General features: G+C 35.6%; 1 protein-coding gene and 1 pseudogene across 3 annotated transcripts in view; one reads left to right on the top strand and one right to left on the bottom strand.

Annotated features, from left to right (window-relative positions):
• KLHL8 (kelch like family member 8) overlaps positions 1-17,213 on the top strand; it is a 73,758-nt gene that overhangs the window by 20,949 nt on the left and 35,596 nt on the right. The window lies entirely within an intron of this gene.
• On the bottom strand, positions 15,247-15,651 carry LOC121492671 (annotated as a pseudogene).

Genomic DNA, 17,213 nt, shown 5'->3' with positions numbered 1-17,213 from the left:
ATATCTTCCTCTGTGGGCTCATTTATCCCATTAGGGAATAGACTGGCTTGTGATTATATTGTCTTTTGTGTGTGTGTTTTTAATATTTATTCATGAGAGACAGAGAGAGGCAGAGACACAGGCAGAGGGAGAAGCAGGCTCCATGCTGGGAACCCGACTCGGCACTCGGCACTTGATCCAGGGATTGCAGGATCACGCCCTGGGCTGAAGGCGGGGCTAAACCGCTAAGCCACCCAGGCTGCCCTGTCTTTTGTGTTCTTATGATTTTATCATAAATATGTTGCAATGTAACTGTCTTTTTTTCTATTTTATTTTTTTATCATACAGTAAAATTTGATATTTTTGGTGTACAGTTCTGTGAATTTTAACACATGTATAGATTTTTTTGATCACCACCAAAATCAGGATACAAAATAGTTCCGTCATGCCCCAAAACTCCTTTGTGCCAGCTCTTTGTAGTCACACCCTCTCCCCATCCCAACCCCTGGCAACCACTGATTTGTTTTCTGTCACTTATGGTTTTGCTTTTTGAGAATATCATATAAATGAAATCATGAAATAACCTTTTGAGACTATTTCTTTTGCAGTCATAACTAGTATGATACCCTTGAGATTCATCCAAGTTGTTGCATGTACTATGTTTTTATTGCTGAGTAGTATTCCATTGTATGGATGTACCACAGTTTATCTCTTCACTCGTGGACGATTATTTGGGTTGTTTCTGGCATTTGGAAGATAGAAGTGCTATAAATTGTCATGTATGTATTTCTCTGCAAACATAAGTTTTAATTTCTCTAGGGCATATACTCGAGTGAATTGCTGGACCATAGAGTAAGTGTATGTTAATTGTGTAAGAAACAGGAACTTGCATGGCTCAGTAGGTTAAGCATTTGACTCTGGATTTCAGCTCAGGTCTTGATCTCAGGGTCGTGAGTTCAAGCCGTGCATTGGGCTCTGTGCTGGGCATGGAGCCTATTTTTAAAAAATTGTATAAGAAATGCCAGTTTTTTTAGAGCAGCTACACCATTTTGCATCTCCACCAGCATTGCATGAAAGTTCCAAGTGTTTCACATCCTCACCAGCACTTGGTAGTGTTAGTATTTTTTAGTTCAGCTATTCTGATAGGTGTGTAGTAGTATTTCTTTTTTTTTTTAAAGATTTATTTATTTATTTATTTATTCATTCATTCATTCATTCATTCATAGAGAGAGAGAGAGAGAGAGAGGCAGAGACACAGGCAGAGGGAGAAGCAGGCTCCATGCAGGGAGCCCGATGTGGGACTCGATCCTGGGTCTCCAGGATCACACCCCGGGCTGCAGGCAGAGCTAAACCGCTGTGCCACAGGGGCTGCCCTGTGTAGTAGTAGTATTTCATCATGGTTTTTATTTTCATTTCTCTACTGGTGATGTTGAGCATCTTTTTGTGCACATGTTTGCCACCAGTATATCCTCATTGTTGAAAAGTCTTAAGTCTTTTGCCTGTATTTTAATTGGGTAGTTGTCCTTTTACTGTTGAATTTTGAAAGCTCTTTATCTATTTGGAATACAAGTTTTTTGTCAGATATTTTATTTGCAAACATTTTGTCTAAGTCTGGAGTTTGGCTTTTAATTTTTTTTTACAGTATCTTTCTCATAGCAAGTATTTTCAATTTTGATGGAGTCCACTTTGCCAGTTTTTTCTTTTATGTATCTAAAAATTCTTTTCTAAAGACTAGTGGTCTAACCTCAGTCTTGAACTTTTTCCCCTAACTTTTCTAAAACTTACATACATATATAGTCTCTGATCCATTTTGAGTCAAGTTTTTTCTTTAAAGGTTTTATTTATTTGACAGAGCGAGAGAGAGAGAGAGCAAATGCACAAGCAGAGGAAGCAGCAGGGAGAGGGAGAGGAAGAAGCAGGCTCCCTGCTGAGCAAGGAGCTTGATGTGGGGCTTGATCCCAGGTGGGATCATGACCTGTGCCAAAGGCAGATGCTTAACCAACTGAGCCACCCAAGCGCCTCATTTTGAGATAATTTTTATGTGAGGTGTTTTTATGTGTGAGGCTTAGGCTAAGGTTCATATTCTGTATATGGATGTCCAATTGTTTCAACATCACTTTTTGAAAGACTCTTTTCTCCACTGAATTGCTTTTGTACCTTTTCAAATCAATTGGCTAATTGATAGATGAAAAGATAAAGATGTGGTACATATACACAATGGAATAATAGCTATAAAAAATAATGAAATCTTTCCAGTTGTGACCACATAGTTGAGCGTAAAGGGTATTATGTGACGTGAAATAAATGAGACAGAGAAAGACAAATACCATACGATTGCACTTATATGTGGACTCTAAATAACAAAACAAATGAACAAACAAACAGAAGCAGGTTGATAAATACAGAGAAGAAACTAGTGAGTGCCACAGGGGAGGAAGGTGGGAGGATGGATGAAATAGGTTGTAGGGGATCAAGAGGTACAAACTTCCAGTTATGAAATAAATAGGTCATAGGAATACAAGGTATAGCATAGGGAATACAGTAAATAATATTGTGATAACTGTATGGTGACATGGTAACTCCACTTATTTTGGTAAGCATTGCATAATGTGTAGAATTATTAAATCACCATGTTGTACACCTGAAACTAAAACAACATTGTATTTCAATTATACTATAATTAAAAAAAATCAAGGGGTGCCTGGCTGGTTGAAGAGCATGTGATCATAGGGTCATGAGTTTGAGCCCCCCATTGAGGGTAGAGATCACTTAAAGATTTTAAAAAACCAGTTTGCCATATTGTGTGGTTCTGTTTCTGAACTCTGTTCTGTTGATGTTTATGCCTGTCCATTCACATTATCACATTGTTTGTTTAAGCATTTAAATGTGAAAGATTTAGATTTCCAGTTTTGTAGTTTATGTTTCCAGGAATGCATCCATTTCTTTCAGATTGCCTAATTTGTTGGCATATAGTTGCTTGTAGTATGTTCTTAAAATTGTTTGTATGCCCTTGGTGTTGGTGTTGGTTGTGCCCAGGAATTGCACTATTAGGTATTTACCCCAAAGATAAAAATGTGATCTGAAGGGGCACCTGCTCATAGAAACAATGTCCACAATAGCCGAACTGTGGAAAGAGCAGAGATGTCTATCAACAGATGAATGGATAAAGAAGATATGCTATATAACACAATGAAATATTACTCAGCCATCAGAAAGGATGAATACTTTACCATTTGCATCAGTGTAGATGGAATGGGAAAGTGAAATAAGTCAGTCAGAGAAAGACAGTTATTTCAGAGTGAAATAAGTCAGTCAGAGAAAGACAGTTATCAGGTTTCACTCATGTGAAATATAGGAAACAGCACAAAGGATCATAGGGGAAGGGAGGGAAAAGTGAATGGGAAGAAATCAAAGAGGGAGAATAAACCATGAGAGACTCTTAACTATTGTAAATAAACTGAGGGTTGCTGGAGGGGAGGAGGGTGAGGGGATGGAGTAACTGGGTGATGGACGTTAAGGAGGGCACATGATGTGATGAGCACTGGGTGTTCTATGCAACTGATGATAAATTGCTGAACACTATATCTGAGATTAATGATGTATACTATATATGAGTTTAAATTAAAGTTTTAGATTTCAGAAAAATTGTGAAGATAGTACATATAATTCCTGTATATCCCCCTCATCCACTTTCCTCTATTATTAACATCTTTCATTAAATTGGCATGCTTGTTATAATTAATGATACATTACTGACTAAAGCCCAATACTTCATTTAGATTTTTTTAGTTCTTTTTTTTTTTTTTTTTTGAGAGTGCACGTACACACACACGCCACACAAGTGATAAGGAAGTCCGGGGAGGGGGCAGAAGGAGAGGGGAAAGAATCTTAAGCAGGCTCCAGGCCCAGAGTGGAGCCCAAGGTGGTGCTTAATCTCACGACCTGAGATGATGACCTGAGCCAAAATCCAGAATCAGAGGCTTAACTGACTGAGCTATCCAGGCACTTCCAGATTTCCTTAGTTTTAACTAACGTCTGATTTCTGTTAGAGGATCCCATTCAGGATACCACATAACAATTAGTTGTCATGTCTCTTTAGTCTTCTCTTGGCTGTCATGGTATCTCAGATTTTTCTTGTTTTCAATGACCTCGAGGAGTATTGGTCAGGTATTTTGTAAAATGTCCCTCAATTGGAATTTGTCTGGTATTTTTCTCATAATTAGGGATTATGGATTTGGAGTAGTTACATATAATAGAGATAAAATGCCATTCTCATCACATATTAAATCAAGCATATATACTGTCAAAATGACTTATCAAAATTGATGTAACCCCTCATCAACTGACTGAGGTAGTGCTCGTCAAATTTCTTCACTGTAAAGTTACTTTTTTTTTCTTTTTGCCCCTTTTCATACTGTGCTCTTTAGAAGTAACTTGCTATATGCAGCCTGCACTTAAAGAGTGGAGAGTTATACTCCACTTCCTTGAGGATGAAGTACCTACATAAATTATTTAGAATTTTTCTGCATAGGAGTTTTGTCTGTTCTCCTCATTTATATATTACTTACATCATTTGTTTTTATCAGTATGGTATGGACTTACAGATATTTCTTCTATACTTTGAGTTGTAGTCCTATTTATATATATATATATATATATATATATTTTTTTTTTTTTTTGGCTAAAGGCATGTAAGTTATGCTTTCAAATTAGATGTGATTCCTCAAACCTTATTCTCTTTCAAAATTGTTTTATATATTGTATCTTTTCCTTTCCATGTAAATTTTAGAGTTAGCTTCTCTGTATCTATAAATAAATCTGTTATTTTGATTTTGATTGCTTTAAATCTGTACATCAATTTGCAGAAAATATCAGCTTACTATTTTGAATTTTCTAATCCATAAACATATTTCTCTATTAGATTTTGATTTTTCTGCATTCATGTTTTGTTAGGTTTATACCTGAGTATTTCATTTTTTTGTGCCACTTAATTTTTTAATTTTTTAATTAAAGATTTTATTTATTTATTAGAGATACAGAGGGGGCGGGGGCAGAGACACAGGCAGAGGGAGAAGCAGGCTCCGTGCGGTGAGCCTGATGTGGGACTCGATCCTGGGTCCCCAGAATGACGCCCTGGGCTGAAGGCAGTGTTAAGCCACCAGAGCTGCCCTTTTGTGCCACTTTAAATAGAGTGCCTTTTAAATTTTCATTTTTCAATTGTGGAAGGTATGGAAATATTGCTTTTGTTTTGTGGTTCACCTTGTATTTTGTGATGTTCCTAAACTTGTTCTAGCAATTTATTGGAAATGTTTTACATAGGTAATGTCCACTAATGGAACAGTTTTATTTCTTCCATATCTCTGTGCTTTCTGTTTCCTTTTCATGCCTTATGGAATTGGAGAAAACTTAGTGGTTTTTCTTCTTTTAACATGTTTTTATGATGGTTTATTAGGGTGTTAATAGGGTGGATTATATTGATTTTTTGAATATTGAAGCAGCTTTATTACATTTTTAGGATAAACCCCACTTGGTCATTGTTATTCTCTATTTTCCTGGATTATGTTTGCTGATGTTCTGTTGGGGATTTTTGTGTCTTAGTTCATGAAAGATACTGGTTTTTAGTTTTCGTGTTCTTTTTCTGTACTCTGGTTTTGGTGTCAGAATAATCCTGGTCTCAAAAGATGAATTAGGAATGTTCTCTTTCTGTTTTCTGAAAGATTTTTGTAGAATTGATGTTATTTTATTTTAAATATTTGGTAGAATTTGCTTGCGAAGTCATTTGGACTTTGAGATTGCTTTTCAATGATATGTAGTTATAGAAATATTCATGTTATCTCTTGGGTGGATTTTGGTAGATTGTGGTTTTGAGAAATTCATTTAATCTAAGTTGTCATATTTATGTGTGTAAAATTTACCATAGTAGTCACCTTACTAACCTTTTAATGCCTGTGAGGTTCATAGTGATAGTGTCTGATATTCCAAATATCGGTGACTAGTGTGGTTCCCCCACCTGTTTTGGGGGGCAGTCTGGCTAGATGTTTATCAGTTTTGTTGATCTTCCCGAGAAACAGCTTTTGTCTTTTATATCTTTTCTGTTTTTAGTTTTATCGGCTTGTGCTGTTTATTATTTCCTCTGGGTATTTTTTTCTCCTTTCTTTCTAGTTTATTAAGTTGAAAGTTTAGATTCTTGTTTCACGTCTTTTCTTTCTTTAAAGATTTTATTTATTTGAGAGAGAGAGAATGAACGAGTGGGAGGAGGGGCGGAGGGAGAAGCAGATTCCCCCCATGGAGCAGAGAGCTTGACGTGGCCCTCAATCCCAGGGCCTTGGGATCATGACCTGAGCCAAAGGCAGACATGTAACCAACTGAACCACTCAGGCACCCATTTTTTTGTTTTCTAATATAAGCATTTAGTGCTCTAAATTTCCCCATGCACTACTTTAGCTGTAACACACAAATTTTGATACATTGTATTTTCATTCTTCTTCAGCCTAGAATGTTTTCTAATTTCTTCTGAGACTTCCTCCTTGTTTCATGGATTATTTAAAAGTTAATTTCCAGGCATTTGGAGATTTTTCTATTAGTTTTGATATCTATTTCTAGTTTAATTCCATTATGATCAGAGGACATATGTTATATGATATAATTTCCTTTAAATTTATTAAGAGTTGTTTTTTGTCCCAGAGCATGGTTTATTTTGGTAATTGTTCCATAGGCACCAGAAAAGAATGCACATTTTGCTGTTTGCTTACAAAACGTCAATTCAACACAGTTGATTGATGTTCTGTTCTCTGATATCACTACTGATTCTTGATTAATTATATTACTGAAAGAGCAATGTTGATGTTAATCTTAAATATGGTTGTGGAGTTGTCTTTCTTCTTTCAGTTCTATGAATATTTGGTTCATGTATTTGTTGTTAGGTACATATACATTTAGAATTCTGTCTTCTTGGTGAATTGACCTTTTCATCAGTATGTAGTATCTTTTTTTATTGTGGTAAAAAAACACATTAAATTTACTATCTTAGCCATTTTTAAACATGTAGTTCAAAAGCATTAATTATTTGCACATTGTTGTGCAACAGAATTATAGAGCTTTTTCATCCTATAAAACAGAAGCACTGTATCCATTGAACAAGAGCTCCCCTTATCCCCTCTTCTCAGTCTCTGGCAACCACCATTCTATTTTCTGTTTGTAAAAATTTGACTACTTTAGACACTTCATATAAGTGGATTTGTGCAATAGTTCTCATTTTGTGACTGCCTTATTTCACTTAGCATAATGTTCTTAAGGTTCATAGCATATGGCAGCTTCTTTTTTTAAGGCTGAATAATACTCTGTGGTATGTGTGTGCCAGATTTTCCTTATCCTATTCATGTGTTGGTGAACGTTGAGGTTCCTTGGACCTCTTGACTATTGTGAATAATGTTATGTTGAATATAGGTATGCAAATAGGCCCTTTAGGTTCTTTTCAGTTCTTTTGGATCTATACCCAGAAGTGGGATTGGTACATGGTATGCTAATGCTAATTTTAATTTTTTGAGGAACTGCCATGCTCTTTCCATAATATCTACAACATTTTTTTTTTAAGTAAACTGTACCTCTAACATGGGCTTCAAACTCAGGACCCCAAGATCAAATGTTGCATGCTCTATGGACTGAGCTGGACAGCCAGGTGCCTCATATCTCCACCATGTTTTTAAATATAAATATATAGTGTTGTATTGACATACAGTGTTTTATTAGTTTCCAGTGCATATATAATGGATATTGGGAAATCCACACTTTTATACGTTTCAACACTTCTATAGTTTTTTTTTTTTTAGTGCTTATCAAGATAAATTAATCCCCTTTATCTAATTCACCCATCTCCTACTTACCTCCCCTCTAGCAGCCACCAATTTATTCTCTATATTTAAGAGTCTGGTCTTTTTTTTTTTTTTAAAGCAATTTTCTTTTAAAAATTTTTTTAAATTTATTTATGAGAGTCACACAGGGAGAGAGAGAGAGAGAGAGAGAGAGAGAGAGAAAGGGAAAGAGAGAGAGAGAGAAACAGAGAGAGAGGCAGAGACATAGGCAGAGGGAGAAGCAGGCTCCATGCACCAGGAGCCGGACGTGGGACTCGATCCCGAATCTCCAGGATCCCGCCCTGGGCCAAAGGCAGGCGCCAAACCACTGCGCCACCCAGGGATCCCCAAGAGTCTGGTCTTTTTGTCTTTTTTTTCTTTCTTTTGTCCATTCTTCATTTGTTTTGTTTCTTAAATTCCACATATGAAATCATACAGTATTTGTCTTTCTCTGACTTTTTTTATTATACCCTCTAGGTCCAGCCATGTTGTTACAAATGGCAGGATCTCATTCTTTGTTTTATGGCTGAGTAACATTCCAGTGTGTGTGTGTGTGTGTATACACACCACATCTTCTTTATCCATTCCTCTATCAATGAGCACCTGAGTTGCTTCCATATATTGACTATTGTAAATAATGCTGCAAGAGCAGATGCATGTGTCTTTTGAAGTAGTGTTTTCATTTTCTTTGGGTAAATATTTTTTGGGAAACCTCCATACTGTTTTCCACAGTGGCTGCCCCAATTTGCATTCCCAGTATGGATGCACAGTAGTTCCTTTTTCTCTATATCCTTGTCAATACTTGTTATTTAATGTCTTATTGATTTTGGCCATTGAGACTGGTGTAAAGCAACATCTCATTTTGACTTTAATTGTGTCTGTTGGCCATGTGTATACCTAATTTCAGGAAAATATCTATTCAGTACCCCTGCCCATTTTAAAAATTGGATTATTTGGGGAGTTTTTGGTATTGAATTGCATAAGTTCTTTATGTATTTTGGATATTAACCCCTTATCAGATATATAATTTATAAATATCTTCTCCTTTTTGTTTTGTTGATGATTTCCTTTGCTATACAAAAGGAAACTACCAACTTTTGGTGTAGTCCCAATAGTTTAATTTTGCTTTTGTTACCCTTGCCAGAGAAGACATATTTAGAAAAATGTTTCCATGGCCAATATCAAAGACATTTCTGTCTATGTTTTCTAGGAGTTTTATGGTTTCAGGTCTCACATTTAGGTCTTTAATCCATTTTGAGTTTATTTTTTGTGTATGGTGTAAGAAAGTGGCCCAATTTCATTCTTTTGCATGTAGCTGTCTAGTTTTCCCAGTATCATTTGTTGGAGACTGTCATTTTCTTATTGTATGTTCTTGCCTCCTTTGTTGTAGATCGTTGACCATAAAAACATGGTTTTATTTCTGGATTCTGTTTCATTGCAAATATCCTCGTGTCTATTTTTGTGCCAGTATAATACTATTTTGATTACTACAGCTTTGTAGTAGATCTTGAAATCTGGGATTGTGATACCTCCAGCTTTGTTACTCTTTTTCAAGATTGCATTGGCTATTAGGGGTCTTTTGTGGTTGCATACAAATTTTAGGATTATGTTAGTTTTGTGAAAACTGTTGGTATTTTGATAGGGATTGCATTAAATCTGTAGATTGTTTTGAGTATTCTGAACATTTTATTTTATTTTTTAAGATTTTATTTATTTATTCATGAGAGACAGAGAGAGAAACAGAGACACAGGCAGAGGGAGAAGCAGGCTCCATGCAGGGAGCCTGACGTGGGACTCGACCCTGGGACTCCAGGATTACACCCTGGGCCGAAGGCAGGCGCCAAACCGCTGAGCCACCCAGGGATCTCCTACTCTGAACATTTTAGCAATATCGGCTCTCTCCATGTACCTGGAGTATCTCAGTTTTGTCATCTTTAATTTCTTCCATCAGTTTTGTACAGTTTTCAAAGCACAGTTACTTACCCTCCTTGGTAACTTTATTCCTAGGTATTTTATTCTTTTTGGTATAATTGTAAATGGGATTGTTTTCTTAATTTCTTTTTCTGTTATTTCATTATTTGTGTATAGAAATGCAACAGGTTTCTGTATATTAATTTTGTAACCTGTAACTTTGATGAACTGATTTATTCTGGTAGTTTTTGATTGAGTTTTTAGGGTTTTCTATGTTGAATATCATGTCATCTACAAATAGTGAAGTTTTACTTGTTTCTTACCAATTTAGATGCCTCTTATTTCTTTTTCATGTCTGATTGCTGTGTTAGGACTTATACTCCTATGTTAAGTTCAAGTGATGAAAGTGTACAGTCTTATTCCTGATCATGGGGGAAAGTTCTCAGTTTTTCACCATTGAGTATGATTTTGGCTGTGGATTTTTCATATATGGCCTTTATTTACTTTAATGTATGTTCTCTCTAAGCCTACTTTATTGGGAGTTTTCATCATGAATGGATGTTGTACTTTGTCAGATGCTTTTTCTGTATCTATTGAGATGATTATGAGTTTTATCCTTTCTTGTTGATATGATTGAATTAAAATGTTAAACTATACTTGCATCCTTGGAATACAGCCCATATGACCATAGTGAATGATATTTTTTAATGTATTGTTAGATTGAGTTTCCTAATATTTTGTTGAGGATTTTGGTGTCTGTGTTCATCAGAAATATTGGCTTGTAGTTTTCTTTTTCTTGTAGTGTCTTTATCTTTTTTTGGTATTAGTGCAATGCTGGCCTTTTAGAATGAATTTGAAAGCTTTCCTTTCTCTTCTATTTTTTGGAATAGTTTGAGAAGGGTAGGTATTATCTCTCATTTAAAAGTTTGGTAAAAAAAAAAAAAAAAAAAAGTTTGGTAGAGGGCAGCCCCGGTGGTGCAGCGGATTATAGAGCTTTTTCATCCTATAAAACAGAAGCACTGTATCCATTGAACAAGAGCTCCCCTTATCCCCTCTTCTCAGTCTCTGGCAACCACCATTCTATTTTCTGTTTGTAAAAATTTGACTACTTTAGACACTTCATATAAGTGGATTTGTGCAATAGTTCTCATTTTGTGACTGCCTTATTTCACTTAGCATAATGTTCTTAAGGTTCATAGCATATGGCAGCTTCTTTTTTTAAGGCTGAATAATACTCTGTGGTATGTGTGTGCCAGATTTTCCTTATCCTATTCATGTGTTGGTGAACGTTGAGGTTCCTTGGACCTCTTGACTATTGTGAATAATGTTATGTTGAATATAGGTATGCAAATAGGCCCTTTAGGTTCTTTTCAGTTCTTTTGGATCTATACCCAGAAGTGGGATTGGTACATGGTATGCTAATGCTAATTTTAATTTTTTGAGGAACTGCCATGCTCTTTCCATAATATCTACAACATTTTTTTTTAAAGTAAACTGTACCTCTAACATGGGCTTCAAACTCAGGACCCCAAGATCAAATGTTGCATGCTCTATGGACTGAGCTGGACAGCCAGGTGCCTCATATCTCCACCATGTTTTTAAATATAAATATATAGTGTTGTATTGACATACAGTGTTTTATTAGTTTCCAGTGCATATATAATGGATATTGGGAAATCCACACTTTTATACGTTTCAACACTTCTATAGTTTTTTTTTTTTTTAGTGCTTATCAAGATAAATTAATCCCCTTTATCTAATTCACCCATCTCCTACTTACCTCCCCTCTAGCAGCCACCAATTTATTCTCTATATTTAAGAGTCTGGTCTTTTTTTTTTTTTTAAAGCAATTTTCTTTTAAAAATTTTTTTAAATTTATTTATGAGAGTCACACAGGGAGAGAGAGAGAGAGAGAGAGAGAGAGAGAGAGAAAGGGAAAGAGAGAGAGAGAGAAACAGAGAGAGAGGCAGAGACATAGGCAGAGGGAGAAGCAGGCTCCATGCACCAGGAGCCGGACGTGGGACTCGATCCCGAATCTCCAGGATCCCGCCCTGGGCCAAAGGCAGGCGCCAAACCACTGCGCCACCCAGGGATCCCCAAGAGTCTGGTCTTTTTGTCTTTTTTTTCTTTCTTTTGTCCATTCTTCATTTGTTTTGTTTCTTAAATTCCACATATGAAATCATACAGTATTTGTCTTTCTCTGACTTTTTTTATTATACCCTCTAGGTCCAGCCATGTTGTTACAAATGGCAGGATCTCATTCTTTGTTTTATGGCTGAGTAACATTCCAGTGTGTGTGTGTGTGTGTGTGTGTGTGTATACACACCACATCTTCTTTATCCATTCCTCTATCAATGAGCACCTGAGTTGCTTCCATATATTGACTATTGTAAATAATGCTGCAAGAGCAGATGCATGTGTCTTTTGAAGTAGTGTTTTCATTTTCTTTGGGTAAATATTTTTTGGGAAACCTCCATACTGTTTTCCACAGTGGCTGCCCCAATTTGCATTCCCAGTATGGATGCACAGTAGTTCCTTTTTCTCTATATCCTTGTCAATACTTGTTATTTAATGTCTTATTGATTTTGGCCATTGAGACTGGTGTAAAGCAACATCTCATTTTGACTTTAATTGTGTCTGTTGGCCATGTGTATACCAATTTCAGGAAAATATCTATTCAGTACCCCTGCCCATTTTAAAAATTGGATTATTTGGGGAGTTTTTGGTATTGAATTGCATAAGTTCTTTATGTATTTTGGATATTAACCCCTTATCAGATATATAATTTATAAATATCTTCTCCTTTTTGTTTTGTTGATGATTTCCTTTGCTATACAAAAGGAAACTACCAACTTTTGGTGTAGTCCCAATAGTTTAATTTTGCTTTTGTTACCCTTGCCAGAGAAGACATATTTAGAAAAATGTTTCCATGGCCAATATCAAAGACATTTCTGTCTATGTTTTCTAGGAGTTTTATGGTTTCAGGTCTCACATTTAGGTCTTTAATCCATTTTGAGTTTATTTTTTGTGTATGGTGTAAGAAAGTGGCCCAATTTCATTCTTTTGCATGTAGCTGTCTAGTTTTCCCAGTATCATTTGTTGGAGACTGTCATTTTCTTATTGTATGTTCTTGCCTCCTTTGTTGTAGATCGTTGACCATAAAAACATGGTTTTATTTCTGGATTCTGTTTCATTGCAAATATCCTCGTGTCTATTTTTGTGCCAGTATAATACTATTTTGATTACTACAGCTTTGTAGTAGATCTTGAAATCTGGGATTGTGATACCTCCAGCTTTGTTACTCTTTTTCAAGATTGCATTGGCTATTAGGGGTCTTTTGTGGTTGCATACAAATTTTAGGATTATGTTAGTTTTGTGAAAACTGTTGGTATTTTGATAGGGATTGCATTAAATCTGTAGATTGTTTTGAGTATTCTGAACATTTTATTTTATTTTTTAAGATTTTATTTATTTATTCATGAGAGACAGAGAGAGAAACAGAGACACAGGCAGAGGGAGAAGCAGGCTCCATGCAGGGAGCCTGACGTGGGACTCGACCCTGGGACTCCAGGATTACACCCTGGGCCGAAGGCAGGCGCCAAACCGCTGAGCCACCCAGGGATCTCCTACTCTGAACATTTTAGCAATATCGGCTCTCTCCATGTACCTGGAGTATCTCAGTTTTGTCATCTTTAATTTCTTCCATCAGTTTTGTACAGTTTTCAAAGCACAGTTACTTACCCTCCTTGGTAACTTTATTCCTAGGTATTTTATTCTTTTTGGTATAATTGTAAATGGGATTGTTTTCTTAATTTCTTTTTCTGTTATTTCATTATTTGTGTATAGAAATGCAACAGGTTTCTGTATATTAATTTTGTAACCTGTAACTTTGATGAACTGATTTATTCTGGTAGTTTTTGATTGAGTTTTTAGGGTTTTCTATGTTGAATATCATGTCATCTACAAATAGTGAAGTTTTACTTGTTTCTTACCAATTTAGATGCCTCTTATTTCTTTTTCATGTCTGATTGCTGTGTTAGGACTTATACTCCTATGTTAAGTTCAAGTGATGAAAGTGTACAGTCTTATTCCTGATCATGGGGGAAAGTTCTCAGTTTTTCACCATTGAGTATGATTTTGGCTGTGGATTTTTCATATATGGCCTTTATTTACTTTAATGTATGTTCTCTCTAAGCCTACTTTATTGGGAGTTTTCATCATGAATGGATGTTGTACTTTGTCAGATGCTTTTTCTGTATCTATTGAGATGATTATGAGTTTTATCCTTTCTTGTTGATATGATTGAATTAAAATGTTAAACTATACTTGCATCCTTGGAATACAGCCCATATGACCATAGTGAATGATATTTTTTAATGTATTGTTAGATTGAGTTTCCTAATATTTTGTTGAGGATTTTGGTGTCTGTGTTCATCAGAAATATTGGCTTGTAGTTTTCTTTTTCTTGTAGTGTCTTTATCTTTTTTTGGTATTAGTGCAATGCTGGCCTTTTAGAATGAATTTGAAAGCTTTCCTTTCTCTTCTATTTTTTGGAATAGTTTGAGAAGGGTAGGTATTATCTCTCATTTAAAAGTTTGGTAAAAAAAAAAAAAAAAAAAGTTTGGTAGAGGGCAGCCCCGGTGGTGCAGCGGTTTAGTGCCGCCTGTGGCTCAGGGTGTGATCCTGGGGACCTGGGGTCGAGTCCCACATCGGGCTCCTTGAAGGGAACCTGCTTCTCCATCTGCCTGTGTCTCTGCCTCTCTCTCTCTCTCTGTGTCTCTCATGAATAAGTAAATAAAATCTTAAAAATAAATAAATAAAAAAATAAAAATTTGGTAGAAAACCGCTTTGAAGCCATTTGGTCTATTTGTTTTTGGCAAGCTTTTTGATTACTGACTTAATTTCATTGCCAGTAGTCAGTGTTTGCAATTTTCTTTTACTTCCTCAGTTTGTAAGGTTATGTCTCTAGGAATTTATCCATTTCATATAGGTTGTCCAATTTGTTGCATATAATTTTTCCTAATATTCTCTTATAATCTTTTGAATTTCTGTGGTGTCAGTTGTTGGTTCCCCTTCATTTCTGATTTTGATCCCTTTATTTTTTTGTTGTTGTTTTGATAAGTCTGGCTAAAGATTTATCAATTTTATTGATCTTTTTTTCAAAGAACCAGCTGCTGGTTTGTTTGCTTATTTAGGCTTATTTCACTTCTACTCTAATCATTATTATTTCCTTCCTTCTACTGGCTTTAGGCTTTCTTTGTTCTTGTTTTTCTAGTTCCTTTAGGTGTAAGGTTAGGTTTTTTATTTGTATCTTTCTTGCAGGTAAGCCTGTATTGCTATAGTCTTCCTTCTTAGAACAGTTTTTGTTGCATCCCAAAGATTTTGGAGCATTGTGTTTTCATTTTCATTTGCCTTTGTTTTTCTAATTTAATAACCAACAACAAAATTGTACCGAGGATGCCTATACAAAACCACACAATAGAGGTTCAGACATCAAGGTGTTTTCTCATGCATAGGCTGAAGGTTTCAGTCTCTGGTATTTGGAATTTAGGCTGCAGTTCTTGTTTTTGGATGGACCACTGGGTATATAACACATACCCAGTCCATGCTTTAAACCAAATAGGAACAGAAGAATGGCCTCTTGGCCCAGGTAGCAGTAGACGAATTGTTTAGTTTCATGTGATACATAACTACTGAGGTTTCTCCCAACAATGCAATGCCAGGTGGTGGTGTACTTCTTGTCAAACTCTGTCTTAATATGGAGTTCCCTATATTTTTTTCTTTCCCTATATTTCTTTTCTTTCTATTTTTTCTCAGATATTTCTTCAACATCTGAGTAGCGCTTCACTGAGTCTTGTTGCATCTCATCTGACATACTGGCACTTTTGATTACAGATTTTCAGTAGCACATGGTTATGGAGAAGCAGGGCCCCTGGGGAAGAGACTGCAGTATTTTCCTGGCGGATAGGCTGGTGACACTCCACCTGGTGGGAGCTACCATGCTATTGAAGCTATGACATTTAAGGAGCTGTATGCCAGCTGCTGCTGTCTAGTCTGTTTCTATATATTTTGTGATTTCCTCTTTGATTTCTAGGTTAGCCTATTCATTGTTCCACTGTTTTGGGATGGAATGTTCTAAATACTTCCGAATGTTTGGAGATGGAATGTTCTGAATACATGTATTTGATCCAGTGTGTCATTCAAAGCCACTGTTGCTGTGTTGATTTTTTTGTCTGAATGATCTATCCATTAATATAAGTGAGGGTGTTAAAGTTCCCTACTATTATTGTATTACTGAAATTCTTTTCTTTATGTCTGTTAATACTTTATGTATTTAAGTGTTTTTATGTTGGGTAAATATTTATAATTTTTACTATCCTCTTGTTGGAATGTGCCCTTTATCGTTATGTAATTTTCTTTGTCTCTTGTCACAGTCTTTGTTTTAAAGTTTATTTTGTTCAATATAAATATTGCTACCCCAGCTTTGTTTTCTTTTTAAAAAAATTTTCTATTTAAATTCAACTTAACTAACACATAGTGTATTATTAGTTTCAGGGGTAGAATTTAGAGATTCCTCAGTTGCGTATAATAAACACCCAATACTCATTCCATCAGGTGCTCTCCTCAATGCCCATTCCCCCCACACATCTCCCCTCCAGCAACCCTCAGTTTGTTTCCTATAGTTCAGTCTCTTCTGGTTTGTCTCCCTCTGTTTTCATCTTATTTTATTTTTCCTTCCCTTCCCCTATGTTCATCAGTTTTGTATCTTAAATTCCACATATAAATTGAATCAAATGGTATTTGTCTTTCTCTGACTTATTTCTTTCTTTTTTTTTTTTTTTCCGCCTCTCACCTTCTCCTTTTAACATAGTACCCTCTAGTTCCATCCACCTCATTGCAAATGGCAAGATTTTGTTCTTTTTTTATGGCTTAGTAATATTGCATTGTATGTGTGTGTGTGTGTGTGTGTGTGTGTATACCACATTTTCTTTATCCATTCATCTGCTGTTGGGCATCTGGACTCTTTCCATATTTTGACTATTGTGGACATTCCCAGCTCTATTTTCACTTCCATTTGTATGATAAATGTTTTTTCTCCCTTCACTTTCAACCTGCATGTGTTTTTAGATCTGAAGTGAGTGTTTCGTAGGCGATGTATAATTGGATCTTGCTTTTATATCCATTCAGTCACCCTCTGTCTTTTGATTACAGCATTTAGTTCATTTATATTCAAGATAATTATTGGTAGATATGTACTTATTGCCATTCTATTACTTACTTTATGGTTGTTTTTGTAGTTATTCTCTATTCTTCTTTCTTTCCTTGTTGTTTGATGGCTTTCTTTAATGATATGCCTGGGGATTCCTTTTTTGTGTATTTTTTAATATCGATTATGGGTTTTTGATTTGTGATTACCATTAGGTTCATGTATAATATATTATACACATATTAGTCTATATTAAGCTGATGGTT

Source organism: Vulpes lagopus, chromosome 6 (assembly GCF_018345385.1).
Source record: "Vulpes lagopus strain Blue_001 chromosome 6, ASM1834538v1, whole genome shotgun sequence".
Classification (NCBI taxonomy): domain Eukaryota; kingdom Metazoa; phylum Chordata; class Mammalia; order Carnivora; family Canidae; genus Vulpes; species Vulpes lagopus.
This window is presented reverse-complemented; position numbering and strand designations above follow the sequence as displayed.